The sequence below is a fragment of the Ambystoma mexicanum genome, chromosome 2p (assembly GCF_040938575.1).
Source record: "Ambystoma mexicanum isolate Mex_15411 chromosome 2p, UKY_AmexF1_1, whole genome shotgun sequence".
In the NCBI taxonomy this organism is placed as follows: domain Eukaryota; kingdom Metazoa; phylum Chordata; class Amphibia; order Caudata; family Ambystomatidae; genus Ambystoma; species Ambystoma mexicanum.
Window position 1 is genome coordinate 1,157,036,069 of NC_090923.1, and position 16,547 is coordinate 1,157,052,615.

Here is a 16,547-nt window from a genome sequence, read left to right on the forward strand (position 1 = left end):
GGCATCTCCTCAGGCCTAACGCAGCCAGAACTCAGTCTGGGTGTCCACCCTCCAGACTGAACACATCCAACTGATTCCCTTACCACCACACCTACCACTAAGAAGTAGCTATCATGCAACAACCACACCAGCTGCACACATATCCAGTGCGCCCATGCACCATACGACACTCTCTCTCTTTACTGACTTTAACTGCGGTTCCCGAGGGCGTTCAACCTACCAGCGCTTTGAGGTCATACAATGATATATAAGGCGCTATATAAATGCCAAGTAACACAACATAACATAACAGTATGGTCATCATCACAGGGCAAAGTGGCGGTAACATTAATTGAGTTTGGCAGTATTTCAGTGGAATTACCACCGGAATATGTGAGGCGTCAGCAATGAGAGGCGGACACAAGGTGTTCATGTTTTCATTTCCATGGAAGACATTTATTAAATGAAAAGGAGGTTGGGAAAATGCCTTTCTAGCCCTAGTCTAAAGAGGAATTTCCCTACCTAGAAAGCAAAACTGTCTGTGTCTGGAAGTCCGTAACTAATAATCTGTCCTTGTGTCCCAAACGTCCTATCATGGCCCTCACACTATAAACAGAATAACAAAGGGTGCAAGGAAATGTCTTTGCCTTGATGATAACAATAAGTGTTAAAAAATCAAAAGTAATAACTCTAACCAAAATGAACTCAAAGGTAAAAGGCCCCGGGACCCAGAGGATGTTTCCCTTCCTTAGATTCTTCAAAAAGGATTGCAAAAATGTTCTTTTAAGTAACAGTTCCTTTAGACCTGCATTTGACTCACACAGTTCTTGTTTAAGCAGAATAGTTCCTTTATAACCCTTTCTGTGAAACTTCTTGTAGCTTTGTAGATTGCCTGGTATACTCCCGTGCCAGGAATCTTGGTTCCATCTCAATCGCCTGCCAGGGCCTATTTTATAGGTAACAGATTATAATACTGTCCTATCAAAAATCTGTACACAACTTCAATTGCCTGGTAACACAACTTCAATTCCCTGATATATTTACCTGCCAGGACTTCTTTTGTAGGGTAGCAGATTACCTGGAATGCTCTCCTGCCAGGAATATGTGCACAACTTAATTTGCCTGGTATACTCGCCTGCCAGGGTTTCTTATATGTTTCTCAGTTCTTTAGTTATATCAAAAATAGCATATACTGTGAGGTGCTTGGTATAGCTATCTTTGGCAATGCTTGTTCAGACTTCACCCCCCACATTGGCATCTCACGCATCTGTATTGGGTTGGAGGTTGCCTTTGGAATTTGTCTTGACAACATTTAAATATTCATCTTACTTTGTCTTGCCTGCATTCATTGTTCTTATTGGGTATTGATTCTGTAAACTTTGGGATTTGACCACATTAGCAATCTCGTACCATTCAAACAATCTGTGTACTTGTGCTTGACGGAATGCCCTGGGGTCGCTAGCTGCTTTGGGCTGATTCACCAGGCTTTTTCTACGTTTCCGATACTCTCTGCACCTTTGTGGGATGGCTTCTTCATCCGCTTTCCATTGGGAAGTGTGCGGACGTTCCTGCAGCTGCTTACGACTCGCTGGCTTCCCTTTTTGTTCGGGAATGAAGAGTGCTGCTTCAGCGAACAATCTAACCTCTGGAAGCTCCAGCGCTGCTCCTTTTGTCTCCACAACCCTCTTGGCTTGCAGGCTCCTTCTCTTCCAACCGTCCGGCGACCTTCTACGTGTACACGAGTCTCGACCCCAGGCTTAACGTCCTCACCTGCACAGCTCACCTCCATAGTGCGTTTTCCGTCTTCAAATGTCCCGCGCACTGAAAGTATGGCAAAACAACTAGTCTGCATCTGACACTTCGTGTTCCTGTTCCTTTGCACAAACTCTTACTGCTCTTCCTCGTCTCAGTACCTCACTGATTATGGGAGTTGGAGCCCATAGATGATATTGAATTCTCAACTCTCATCTGGTTTTCTATTGGAATTTCACATAAGGGCATATCAGAAAAGGTGTTGTGCATAAGTTAACTCTTAAGTGATTTTCTTATGGTTCTGACATAAAGGTATATTAGAAAACGATGGTATTTATGTGTTGTCTCTCAAATGTTTTTTCTTAGGGATTTTACATAAGGGTACACCTGAAACAAAGGGTGCCATATGTGGGGTGTGGGTGTTTTAGTCAAAGGTGGAATTCTGGCCAAAGAAGTTAAGGGGAAAGTTTTCTTTATTTCCTCTACAAGGGGGAACAGTTAGCTGACAATAGGCCATTAAGGTCTTTGATGTCAGCTGGTCTTCTTCATGGGGGTTGGGGGGATTACCACATCTTCTCCAATGGAGTCAAAACGTTCCCCCAGTAGTTGTCCTCTCCCATGTTATCCTCCCTTATATATCCACACCCACAGTCAGGATCAGGTAGTAGCTGCCGTCCCATGGCCACATGGGAGAGGGTCACCGCCAGGGAATTCGAAATGACTCCACTGGATTCATCACAAATACCAGCAAACTCGTAATGAGAACCTTTGTCTTTTCCCTTGCCACAAAAATTGCAGAAACTTTCCTTTCACCTCTTTAAGCACATGGTCGGGAACCTTGATCAGCACCATCAAAAATAATTATAACAATTTAGAGAGTATGGTCATCTGCAGGGCATTCAATTGGCCCAGCCACGAGAGAACCTCTCTCACGTTATCAAATCTCCATATAATGTAGAAAGCAGGGCCAGATAATTGGCCTCAACCAAGCCATCCAATGTTCTAGTTTCCATCCCCCCTAAATATTTAAACCCCTCTATTTGAATTGCCAGTGATAACAGGGATCGGTCGCTAAGCTCAACCCCCGGCTCCCTATTGAAAGGGAAGAGGATCGACTTTCCCAAATTCACCCTGAATCCCACCAATTCCCCATTTTGTCCTTTGACTGACATTGCTGCAGGAATCAACTCCAGAGGATCGCAGCGATACCGCATAATATCATCTGCATACATACCCAGTTTATGCTCTTTATCCCTGACCCTAATATCCCAACTCTGCACCGACTCGAGTATACTTTCCACCAATGGTTCCAGGGTCAGGGCAAACATGAGCTGGAACAATGGACACCCCTTCCCGTAAATCGAAAGGAGTCAAAGTCTTTCCATTCACCACCACACAAGCCCTAGGTTCCAAGTATAGTGCCGCTGTTCCCATACGGAATCTATCTACAAAGCTAAATTCTTCAATACTCTGTGAAGGAAACCCCATTCCACCAGATCAAAGGCTTTTTTTGCATCTAGTGCGAGAAGTACCGGATCACCCTTATCACCTCTGGCTAGCTCCATCAAGTTTAAAGTCTTCCTCAAAGTATCCACTGACGGCCTGGTATGAACTTCACATGATCTGAGTGCACCAACCTTGGCATCTGACCCTCAACACTCGTAGCTAGTGTTCTCGTGAAAATCTTTTTATTCACATTCAGTAGAGGATCAGCCTATATCAACCACATTTCGGAGGGTGCCTCCCCTCCTTATCTATGACTGAAACCAATAACAGTCTGGTGTCAAGTATATGATTACACAATTTTGTCAGGTGTGAGACCAGCACATTCTCATACCTTTTGTAAAACCCAACAGTAAAACCATCTTCCCCCTGGGCCTTCCCAGATGGCATCCTGCGTATAGCTGCTGCAACCTCTTCTAACCGTAGGGGATTCCAACTCTAATACCTTTGTCATAGACAGTACTGGCACGTTAACCATATCTAAGTATCTTTCCACTACCTCCTTTACTGGTTTTCTCTCTCATGTAGAGCTCCTTGTAGAATTCTGCAAAGCAATTCACGCACCTGATTGTGATGCATACATTACTCCTTTAGGATCCTGTATACGCTCCACCCACCTTTCCACTCTCTGCATCCTAAGTCTAGCAACCAACAGCTTCTCCGCCTTATCCCCCTTCTCAAAAAACATCTGTTTAAGGAACCTCAATTTCCTGACAGTTTCACCCACTTCACTAGCCTTCAAGTCCACCCTTTTCATTTAATCCAGGTGGTCGTCTATCTCCGGCGGATCCTCCAACTCCATCATCTCCAGTGCCCCAAACTCAACCCGCAACTCTTTCTCTAGGTTCCCCCTCTTTCTCTTTCTGCGTTCCCCGCCTCTCAATAGAATACCATGCTGACACCCATGTTTTCTGTGTAAATGACCTTGAAGTATTCCTTCATTTCCATCTCCAGCTCATCTGCAAAGACTGGATCCTTCCAGAGATAATCTTTACATCTCCATTGCAAGTCCCGAGTTTTGATTCCCAATGTCGGTATATAAAAAAGCTCCACAAGGCGGGCAATCTAGGATTATTTTCCAGGCCCTCTAGTTTCCCTTCTATCGAGTCCACTGTCACCCACGGATCAATTATCCAGGTTTGGATATCTCCTCGCAGGGCCATGATTCCCTGCAAAATGCCTGCTATTTCGTCTTTCCTGGCACGGTCAGAAACACCTTGCGAATCTGACTCTGAGGATGCGGTCTGTCTTTCTTCCCTCTCCATCTCTTCCCCTCGAAAAAACCCTTGCAGGGCTAGCAGCCGCTGTCCCTGCATTCCCTTGCCTTCGGGCACCAGTACAAAGCCTCTTCACATGTGTATTACTAGGCAAGATCCCGGGGAGAGCCCAGTTAGGTAGGCTCCCCACCATGTGCTTGCCAGGAAGACCAGGGCCTTCAGTTGCCAGCCCCAGCCAGGTTCACTCACTAGCCCAACCGCAAGATGGCGCGTGACCCGGCAACACAGCTCCTTCCTTAGCTCAAGACAGACTCTTCCCACTCCTTTAGCTTCAGGCACCATACTTACCTCCTCCCCTGTATTGACCTTGCGCTGCCTATCCACCCTACTGTCAGTGCTTCCCAGCTCCACCAACAGCTGGGTCCACCGAGGGCTCCACTGGGCACCTTAGGACTGGTGCAACCCCGATTTTCGTCCCGGCGGATCCTCTGCTCACCACTGTCACGTATGGCCAGCCATCTCCTGCTGCACCTCCGGGCTCCGCAAACCCATTAGTTTGTCCTCAGTTATGGGGCTCTCTTGTTACATCATCCTCGGTGAGGGGTCCGTCTGTACCACTCCACAGTGCTCGGTCTTGACCCACGCCTCGATTACCTTCTCCGGTTCATATCCGATCGTGCTCCAGGACACCTAACATGTCACCCACACAACTCGTGGTGACTCCTCCAGTTATTTCACAGCCGCCACCTTCCTTTGGCGGGGGAATGCTCCATAAAAATTACAACTTTTGATGGAGGCCCGAGTCCCCTAGCGGTCTCTCAAATGTGATTTTTACTTCTGTTGATCCGCTTCATTCAAAATGGTAAACACATCCTGGGTGACATGAAGAGGCTCCCTTGTTTCCGTCTTCTCTATGGCCATCACTTCGGATCCTGTGACCTGTGGTGAGTTGCGGGAGCTCCTTGCGACTGTTCAGGGTATCAAGAGTGGGTGCTACCTCCTGTGGTGGATCCTCTGGTTGTGTCACCTTCTTTGCTTGGCTCACGGAGTGACTATAAGTAGATCAGGACTGATGTGCTGCAGCTGTGGGATGACAGTTTTAGCCTGCAGATGTTGGTTGGGGCCGCTAGTGGTGTTAGATGGCCCTCAGAGCCGTGGCTCACAAAGTCATTACCTCCACGTCCACTCTTCCTCGTCCCAGTACTTACTTCATGAGGCACCCGCCTCCGACACAGGACCTTCTTCTATTTCTTTAAATCCCTATAACTCCTCCCCCACATCCATGTCACTCAGTTTAAATTTTTCCTGCCTCCGGCAGGTTGGACTTTTTCTTCCCGGTGCGGGGCACCAGGGAGCACCGATTGCTGGCCCCCTGGGGGGGGCTGTGTGGCGGGGCCCTCGGCTCCCTCTGGTGCGGCACTGCTCCTGGGCCCCCTGCGGGGCTTGGGGTCACAGTTGAGCTGGATTGCCTCGCTCGGTTCTTTGCTGGGCTCCGGACCGCAGCGTGAGCATTGTGTCCCGGGTCCTGCACGGCCCGGGGGAAGGTAAGGAGAGGGGAGGACTGGGCTTGGTGTTTTTCCCCTCTCCTCCTGTTTTGGCCATCTTGATTTGACTTGGCAGTGTGGGCTAGCCTTCCCTTTTGTTGTGAGGCCTCTCTGCTTCTTGTCGTGGGGTGACAGTGGCAGAGAGTCTTTGGGAGTGCGGGGGCTCTGTTCTGTCGCGGGCATGTCACATACCACCCGCTCCTCAGACACACACAGCACAGGATGCACCGGATGTTGGCTGCATTATCTGGGGGAAGGTAAGGAGAGGGGAGGACTGTGCTTGATGTTTTCCCCTCTCTTGCTGGTATGGCCATTTTGACTCCTTCAACATGCCGTTTTCCTCGTGCTTTGTGTGCACATCTTTATTGGAAATGATGGCAAGCACTTGGCAGTATGGGCTAAGCCTTCCCTTTTGTTGTGAGGCCTCTCTGCTTCTTGTCGTGGGGTGACTGTGACAGAGTATTTGAAAGTGCGGGGGCTCTGTTCTGTCGCAGGCATGCCACATACCACCCGCTCCTCAGAGACACACGGCCCAGGATGCACCGGATGTCAGCTGCATTCTCTGGGGGAAGGTAAGGAGAGGGGAGGACTGTGCTTGATGTTTTCCCCTCTCTTGCTGGTATGGCCATCTTGACTCCTTTGAAAGGCTGTTACCTCGTGCTCTGTGTACACATCTTTATTGGAAATGATGGCAAGCACTTGGCAGTATGGGCTAGCCTTCCTTTTTTGTTGTGAGGACTCTCTGCTTCTTGTCGTGGGGTGACTGTGACAGAGTATTTGAAAGTGCGGGGCTCTGTTCTGTCACAGACATGTCACATACCACCAGCTCCTCAGACACACACAGCCCAGTATGCACCGGATGTTGGCTGCATTCCTTGCGTGCTGCCTGTGAATACGGCGCAGATTTTGGACACATCTGCAAGCGGCCGGAAGGGTACCGGCCTGGCATAGTCTACACTTCGGTTTCGAGTCTCAGCGGTGCTGACTCGGTCCTTCATCCTTCCTAGACCGATGCATTGGAACGATTTAGAGCATGGGGCTACCAGCTACTGGATACAGGGCTCAAACCACCTCTCAGTCATGTGGTGTGTTTGGGTCTGTGCTAGCTATGGACGCAGACTCCTTGTCCTGTCCTCTTCCTCTAAACTGCGCAAGGGAAAGTCAAAGGAGTTGATTTGCTTTTCCCTTGTCCGGCATGGGATTATGGAAAATGATCATGGAAGTAACGGCCATGCAGGGGGTTCCCAGTGTCTCTTCTTTTAGGCCCTAGGTCCTCCGGTGCTGACGTGTTGCTTTCACGCCTCCTCTCAGACTTGTGGGAAGTGATAGGGCACATGGTGGCACATGTCTGTGCTTAGAGGGGTTCTCAGAGCCCCTGGTGCCGGTGGAGGGGGATGTCACTTCAGTGGGTTTTCCAGTATAGGCATACCTCAGGTAGGGGGTTGCCTTTGATGTCGGCTACCCGGGATGGATTGCTTTGCCCCGCTTTGTGACAGTACTCTGCCCTTTTGACGCCAGCCTGGTGGCTCCTCTGTCAGCTGAGGGGGCCATAGTCTGCTGGACTTCTGGCCTGTCCAGTATCTTCCTTTTGATAGGTCAAGTCTTTTTGTGGGCTGACAAGCATGCTGTTATATTGTGGCGCAGGCCTGTTTCAACGTCCTGTGATTTCCCTCTGGTGCAAGTGCAGTGACTGGCGGTTTTCCCTGGCTCCTCGTCTCTATCTTCTCGGAGGTGTATGGGACCGGTGGGGTTCGGCTTCCTGGGTAATGGGCTCCTTCTGGAGGGGGTATCAGTTGCCGTTCCTGTCTCCTCCTGTCCAGGTTTTGCATGGTTAGGACTTTGGTACCCAGCTCACGGTCCAAGTAGTTGGCCATGGGATCCGTTCTCTCCGAACGGTTGTTGTGGGTTACCGTCTTGCCCGTTCCTCTCCCTGTTCAGGGTCAAGTTTTCTACTTGCGGGTGTTCCTGTTCCCTATGCCTTCTAGGATGTGTCACCTGCTTATGGGTCTCAAGACCCTGCACTGCTTGTCCGGACGTCTGGGGAGAGCGTACTCTGGATGTTGTGCAGGGGGGGCGCTTGCTGGCTGTTCTGGGCTGGGTTCTCAGAAGGCAGTATGTCTCGACTCACCTGTTGCTGAAGTTACGGGGCACGTGGCGTCTTGCATGTTTTCCAGTTCCTTGAGCCTGTCTTCGGTTACGTCTCCTGGTGTCTTATACTCTCTCCCACTGGCTCCCGACATCTCGGCTTTCGTAGTTTTGTTTTCAGTGTCCCCAGCGCTGCGAGTGTCCCTGCTATGGTGGCGGGGGGTTTCAGGTCTACAGGCTGAGGTGTGCATGGTCCTTCCTCCTGTGACCTCTCCTACTACCAACACCAGCAGAAAGGGTATACATTGGGGGTCCTCTCAGCTCAAGGGTTGTGAGATCTGGGGAGAGCCGGTGATCATCCAATTGGCAAGAGTTGTGCCATTGTGCAAGCTCTGGTGTACTTCGAGGAGTTGCTGGACGGTCGGCGGTTTTTGGTCCGATCGGACAATACGACGGCCTTGGCATATGTGAACTGCAAAAGGGGTTCCGGCTGTTCCTTGAATGCTCTGGCAGCGCTGATAGGCACCTGGGAGGAATCTCATCTGGTGTATCTGCTGGCCTCACGTATCAGAAGGGTGGACAATGTTCAAGCGGATCTTCTCAGATGCCGGTTTTCACTCCTCTGCAGAACTGGTCCTGTTGGCCCAGGTCTTTGCGGTGACCTGTGTCAAATTAGGGTCCTTGGTTCTAGACCTGTTTGCATCCCCGGCCTCAGCAGAAGTTCCCCTCTTCTGCTCTCGGTTTTAGGTTGAGGGGATTGGGGGATGGACGCCCTCTCTGTACAGTGGCCTTGGGGTTTTCCTTTATGCCTTTCCGCCTATTCCCCTTCTGCCCCGGGTGGTTTGGCGCATCTGAGTGTCCAGGGTGACTGTGTTGTTGTTAGCTCTGTTCTGGTGCCGCCGGAGTTGGCTCCCCTCTCTGTTGGAGCTTCGTTCCTAGGAACCTTGGCTGGTTCCGAGGTGGCCGTGTCCCCTTCAAGGGGATCTGCGGTTAGAATTCCACCGGATGCAGTGGGCGGTGTGGCTATTGCTCAGTCTAGGTTGATATCTCAGGGGTTCTCAGATCCTGTAGTTGAGTCCAAATGGATGCTCTTAGACCCTCCACTCTGAAGGTGTTAGGCAGACATTGGGGCCATTTCCGAGACTGGTATGGGCAGTCTGAGATCCCTCCCCTGCGTTCTGGCCTCTGCTATCCTTCGGTTCCTCCAGGAGGGATTTTGACAGGGGCCTGGCAGTTTTTCCAGGCTTCGCTCTCAGCGGGCCTCCATGAAATTCCTTTTGGGGGACTCTGACGGTCACTTGGATGGGGAGGTGTTGGTGGGGAAGTTGATCCAGGGTTTTTCTTCTTCCCTTCCTTGTGCTGATAAAGGGTTTTCCTTTTGGGATCTCCCTCTTGTATTACGGTTCCTTCACGGGCCTCCTTTTGAGCCCATTTCCGAGATTGATATCAAACATCTTACACTGAAATCTGCTTTTCTTATTGCCCTCACTTCTGCCCGTAGGCTTGGGGAGATTGGGGCTCTCTTATGTCACGCTCCTTTCCTGAGGGTGCTGCCAGACTCGGTGGTGCCGGGGTGTGGTCCGAAGTTTCTCCCTTCAGTTGTCTCTCGGGTTTCACACCTCTCAGGGTCTGGTTCTCCCTGACTTCTTTCATGATCCAAGAACGCCTGAGGAGGTGGCTCGGCTTAACATTGATGTCCGGCGGGACGCGTTGGAGTATTTGGCTTGGTTTGCCTTATCCACCAATCTGATAGTCTTCTGATTGCTTGTGGTCTGGCTGGGGCTGGGCATAACGCATCTGTGGTTTCCATTTTCCGGTGGTTCCGGGTTGTGATCTCTAGGGCCTATGTAGCTTCTGGCCTGCCTGTGCCTGCGCACAATCAGGGGCGGTCTACCAGGGGTTTCGCGGCTTCCTGGCCTGATGTAAGGAGGGTTTTTCTCTGCAAGAGATTTGTATGGCTGCCGCCTTGGCTGGTCTAGGCATTTTCATCAACCGCTATGGGTTGAGTTTCTCCCACTCGGGGGTTGGTTCCTTCATGGTTGGAGTTTTTGTCTGTGGGGATGTGATTTAAGAGTTATTTTGGGTGTGTTTTGCTGCACTGTTTTTGGCTCTGTCTCATTGGGACCTTTTCCCCGTTGATGCTTTGGTATACCTCATGAAGTAAGTACTGGGACGAGGAAGAGTGGACGTGGAGGTAATGCTCTGATTACTTACCGGTAATCTTCATTACTCCTAGTCCTACTCTTCCTCGTCACAGTACTGACGACCCTCCTCACCCTCCCTGCGGGGAAGGTCCCATGCTCCGGCTTGGTAATATGAAACTGAGTGACATGGATGTGGGGGAGGAGTTATAGGGATTTAAAGAAATAGAAGAAGGTCCTGTGTCGGAGGCGGGTGCCTCATGAAGTAAGTACTGTGACGAGGAAGAGTAGGACTAGGAGTAATGAAGATTACCGGTAAGTAATCAGAGCATTACTGTCAGTTGTGACCTCCCAGTACAGCGAGAGAGGTGGAATTCCCCTCGGACGCTGTGGGAGCCAGGAGGGTCTGTGACGCAGTAGCTGGCGGGTGGGCTTTACTAGTGAGAATGGCTCTCTGTGCAGGAATTGTACCACATGGACGTTTTGGTTAGCCTAGGCATAAATGTGAGGCTGCATGGTCACTAAGCTATCATGCTGCTCCTTGTTCCTCCCTTCACCTTCACCCCGAGCGGGCTCACATGCAATGTAGACTGGCAAGGAAGAGAGGTTTGGTTATCTCCTTTCTGAGGATAGGGTTGAGAGGGTGCTATGATAGTGATCGCTTTACACCACCCTCAGTCACGTTGGGGCTTCTTTGCGGTCCCTCGTACATGTTTCCATATAATCTACAAGTGTTACTGCAGGGGGTGGAGTGTTATATTTTATTTATTTATTTATTTATGTATTTTATTGGGCATTTATAAGGTGCTTATACAGTTAGAGTAGTGTTTCAAAGCGCCACAAGGCAAAAGGGAAAGGAACAAAGCATGGCAACGAAAGAACAGAGAGAGAGAGAGAGAGAGAGAGAGAGAGAGAGAGAGAGAGAGAGAGGGGAAGGGGGCGGGGGGAAGTGCAGGCGGGGGCCCCAAAGGGGGCAACATGCCAGAGTGCCCATTGCAGTGGCAACAGATAAGTGCGAGGCAGTGACCATCTGGTAGGGGAGGTCAGCCGCTTATCAATAATTGCAGCTCTAAGGAACACCACAGGCCAGTAAGGGCCTGAAAGAAAGTGGAAAGTGCTATGAAACATGGGAGAACTGCCCATAGTGGCAAGCAAGCAAACACGCAGGCCTTTGCTCAACCAAGAGAACCGAAATAGGTTATGTCATCCTCTTGCCATCCAATCCAATGGGACGTGCCACTGATTCCTGCTCAAGAGATTCTGGCAGCTATCAAAGAACCTCGAGATATGACTGAACATAAGATCAGTAGAGCAGCGACTAACGTTCTGAGGTCAGGTGAAACAAGTAATGAGGAAAAGAGAAGATGCGTCAGAGGGCAACGGCACAAGGAATCCAAGGAGAATGTTGGAAGCCACAGGGTTTTGGGTGAGGTAACGGAGACATGAAGGGCTGAGAAAACGACCAAAGCCAAGCATCCCGAAATGGGAACCAGCAAAGAAATGTACAGAGGTAACAAGGTAGGCAGTCAAGGAAAAGACACTAGGTAATGATTTTGAGATATATAAGTGGATCGCTCCAAGAAGGCCCCAAGCCTTTTTATGCAATTATTTGTAATTTTGTAATTCTATGTAATTTTAACAAAAATGTGTAAAGTTTTTTTAAACTAAACAAATGAAATTAATTAATTAATCTTAACCCCTCTAGCATTGTTTTGGGCAACCCTCTAGGCCACTGTTTTGTAGCCTGCCAAGCCATTACAAAAGGAAGAAATCTGGCTAGATCCCACCCCAAAAGGGGCAGTTTAGCCTGAGCTGCTATCACATCCCTTCTGCACGAGACCACATGAAACCCCAACATGTTTGTTTTCGCTTTACTGGACATCGTTGTTAAGGTGTAGTTTGGGTAGCTAGGCAGAGCAGAACATGCAGATCTAACCTCTCTCCCTGGCCGTTCAACCAATACCTGGCACTCCTTGCCCACCGCATTGCTGCTCTCTGCCCCAATTTTCAGTGCTATGCGGATGATACCCAGCTCATTTTCAGGTTACCATCGGCCTCCTCCTCTCCTTCCCTCATCTCTGACTGTCTGTCTGCCATCCAGGAGTGGTGTGCCGCCAACGACCTCTGCCTTAATGCCAGTAAGACTGAGATTCTACTCATCGGCACACCCACTCCCTTCTTCCCTGCAGCTCTCTGGCCGGCCTCTCTTGGCCCTCTTCCTACTCCCACCTGCAAGGCTAATAACCTTGGGGTCATCTTCGACTCCACACTCTCCTTCTCCCCTCACACCTCTGACGTCTCTAAGAAGTCACACTACCAGCTGCACCTCCTTAGAGGTAGTCTTCCTTTCCTCTCCTTCCCCCAGAAGCTCACTGTCTCCATAGCCCTGGTCCTCTCTAGGCTGGACTATTGTAACAGCCTCTATCTAAATCTGCCTGCCTCTACTCTCCGCCCTCTGCAACTTATCCAGAAAAGGACTGTGAGACTTGTCCTTGGCCTCAAGCCCAGGGATTGTATCTCTCCAGGACTGAAATCTCTTCCCTGGCTCCCAGTGGCTGCGAGGATTAAGTTCAATACCCTCTTCATTGTACACAAGGCCTTCTGGGGTCGCAATACCTTCAACTCTCTCTTCCTAAATATCTTCCTTCTCAAGCTCTTCGCTGATCTGCCTCCAACTCCCTCACGGTCGTTCGCTTCTCCAAGCAACGAGTTGGTGGCAGATCACTCTCTTCGGCAGGGGCCTCTCTCTGGAGCAGCCTTCCTTACTCTCTGAAACTTGAGGAGAACCATCTCCGGTTCCGGAAGCACCTCAAAACCTTTCTCTTTGCTCCTGCTTTCTCCCCCCCTCTCCCCTGCTGAATTCCTGACTGAAACTGCACTGGTTACCTGGCCACCCTTTCTGATCTCTGGCCCAGGCCCTATCTATTGCCCACCTGCACTGCCTCCCTGGCAACCCCTGCACCTGGGAACCGCTGTTCTGTATCCCTACAGTCCCCCTACCAGCACTTATGTCTGCACTTCCTTGCACTTGCCACCAGCTGGCCGTTTTATTCATCTTATTTATTCCACTTTCCCATGACCTGCACTTTCCCTTCTCCCTTCCCCCCGCACTTTTCCTTTTCCCCCCTTCCCATGCACTTGCGCAATCTGACTGACATCTGACCTAGTAGGATTGTTGTCTGTCTCCCCTTTGCCCCCCCTTGCCTCGTCACGCCTTGAAACACTTGTGTATAGGCGTGTTAAAAATTGCATACCATATCATGTTCCAGAGGATAGGATCCAGTCATAATCTTCCAGCCACCAACTTTCAGTTTTGTATTTGTCACCCCTCGTAGATTGATCCAGGAGGAGGTGACACGCTGAGTAGTGACAAAGGCTGGAAGACGGACAGACAGGGGTAGAAAAAGGATCAATGGATCTGAGGAGGTAAAAAGGGGAAAAAGAGGAATGAGGAGAGGACAGTAGGAGCAGTGCCAAAAGGAGTGTGAGGACAGCTATGGAGAGAGGCACATGTGGGCTAACAATGGCAGCCCCGGGAAGGGATCTCATAGGATAAGTCTTTTGTAGAAAAAGTACAGGAGGAGAAGCCAGAGACAGAGAGAGGCATGGGATGCACAATATTTCCAGTTTTTGCTGCACTAAGCTAGCAGTGGACGTCTTTACTGCACCACATTTGTAGGGCAAGTCAGCGTAGTGGGGCAGGTAGGGGGCGTGACACCAGGAAGAAAAGCAGAGAGTGGGGGAGAGTGGGACAAAAGAGGATGATACAGGTGGGAGTAAGCAGAAGATGGGGTGGGGGGCATCAAAGAGGTAGCGAGGGAGAGAGGCATGGAGTTGAAGGGGTGAGACACATTTGAAGCAGAGACGTTTTTATGGGAGGGCAAAAGGGGTACTTGCCCAGGGCCCCCACCTTGGAGGGGGGCCTGATCTAAAGAAGTAAGATTCCATTGTTCACCAGACTTAAATAGCACATGCCAGGATATCTTAGGGCATGCTGCTGAGGTTCTAAACCCATTGCCTGTCTGTTTTGACAAGTACATTTTAACTTGATCAATTAATCATTTAATGCCTTCTGTGTTCACTGTGGTATACATACTATGTGTGTTCCTAAGGGCACAACTCTGTAGCATTCTTTCCTTCCTGTGGGAATTATGTTGATCATGTGCAATAGCTAAAGTTGAAATGCTTATTGATAAATTGAATACCACAATCGTTTAGAAGTTAGCTCAGTGTGTTACGCACTCACTGCAGAGATATGTGTTCATATGCAAGATTAGAATAGCACATTCCATCAAAGCTGGCTGAGCCTTTTCTATGTTTGAAGTTTATAAACCTGCCTGCATATGTACATGGTTTTATAGCACAACAGGTGTATTATCAGCAATGTACCTGCACCAGATAGGGGTTGCTATAAAAAACTAACATATCATCTGTATGGTGAAGGTCTAGACATTGGTTTGTTCAGATGGGGTGTTGTAAAACCTAGGCAATCACCTCCAATGATGAGCATAAAGTGTTAGTCAAAGAGGTGAATAAGTATCCAAATTCAAGACTCTGGAACAAAAGCGTTCATATTTGTATCCTGGCTTTGGCAGCAGATGATACAGTGATCCTGGTCAAATAATCTAATACCTCTTACATTACAGTGCTGTCTTCTGTGATGTTTGCCTTTGTGCATGCAGTGGTATTGTTTAGCCCATTACTGGATCTTTCAAGAAGAGAGCGGACAAGGTATTGCAGGCCTAGGGCAAGAATATTTTAAGGTCTGCTCGTTTGATACAAAAAACGCTTTGCTTTTTTGTAAAAGTCAAAGGTTTTTATGCACGTTTATAAATGACAATGTCAGAAGCCATTGTTTTGGAAGTATTTAAAGCTTTAAAATACGAAAGAAAAACCCAGATTAAATGTGTTAAATAACATTGGGCCTCATTACACGGAAGGCGGTAAGGGTTAACGGTCACCGGTAATGCTACCGGTGACCGTTAACCCTTACCGCCTTACTACGAGTTCCCTTTGCGGGACCTTGGTGCTAATTACGGTACCGCAATTTGCGGTACTGTAATTAGCGCCTTCCCCATTCCCATTATGCCCTATGGGGGCAAAAATGGGAATGGGGAAGGGCCTTGGTGAATGGGGAATTACCGCCCCCGCTCACCTTGGAGTAGGGCGGTAATTCCGCCATCCACCAAGGCGGACACGGTAAAATACCGGCGGCAACCATGGCGCTAATAGCGCCATGGTTACCTCCTACCGTGTAATGAGGCCCATTGATTGGTATGCTGGTATTTATATACTTCCCTTGATGATGGAGAGAATTAATCTAGCATTATTCCCAGTTTGTGTAACACCCTTCTATAATATATATATTTTTTTAAATGGTCATGTTTGGTAATGTGATTTGTGTACGTTCCAAGTCAGTTTTATAAAATGAGAGTGTTTTAGTTCATTATAAGAACTGGAAAAGAAAGTGTTCAAATGCAGAAATGGCAGAGTTGGCACACATCCACCCTTTAACCAATGTGGGATCCTGGGCATCTCATTTAATCTTGTATTGCCTGACCTCTCAAAATTACCAGTCCCTAATCCTCTCAAAATTGTCAGCCCTTCAGAGTGATTTCCTTTTCAGAGTATGATCTTCATTAAAGCCTCATTTGTGGTTTCAGTGGCTATGGTTTTGCTTCCACTAGAATAGTGAGCATTGATATATTGCACACCACAGGCATGTGTTCCTTTATCCCTAATGGCAACCCTAGTTGAAAACCATATCCCACTTCTAATCTCAGTCTATCTGGATACAGACACATTCCTGGTAGCTTCTATTCTGCATCAACTACATATGCTATGGTAGGTGTAGCTTTCTCTTTCCTTCCAATTGGTCTCCTTCCATTAGCCATGTTTTAGCACTTCCGAATTCTGAGAGGCAGCTAATGTGAGTTCTCTATTCTGGGTTACATGTACCTTTTACATACAGTCCTGCATTAATACTACAGGCTGCATACCTTCCTGGATGCTATTGATAAAAAAAGTATCCTGTATGTATATTAGAACAGAAGTAACCTCTTCTTAGATTGCTATTGTTGACCTTCAAATGCTACTTGTTTATCCTTCTGATAAGAGCAAGAATGAAGAAGGTAAGGGGACTTAAAGGGAGTAAACATGCTTATTTTGAATGTTGCAAGGCAGCATATCAACCTATTGGTTGTGATCGCGGCGAGGGGGCTGGGGGTGCGTCCATATATTCTTGATCACTGAGGGAGCCCCAAAGATGTCCGTGCCCAGGGCCCCAAAAGTGGTTAAGAGGGCACTGTTTTGAAGCAAGAAAAAGG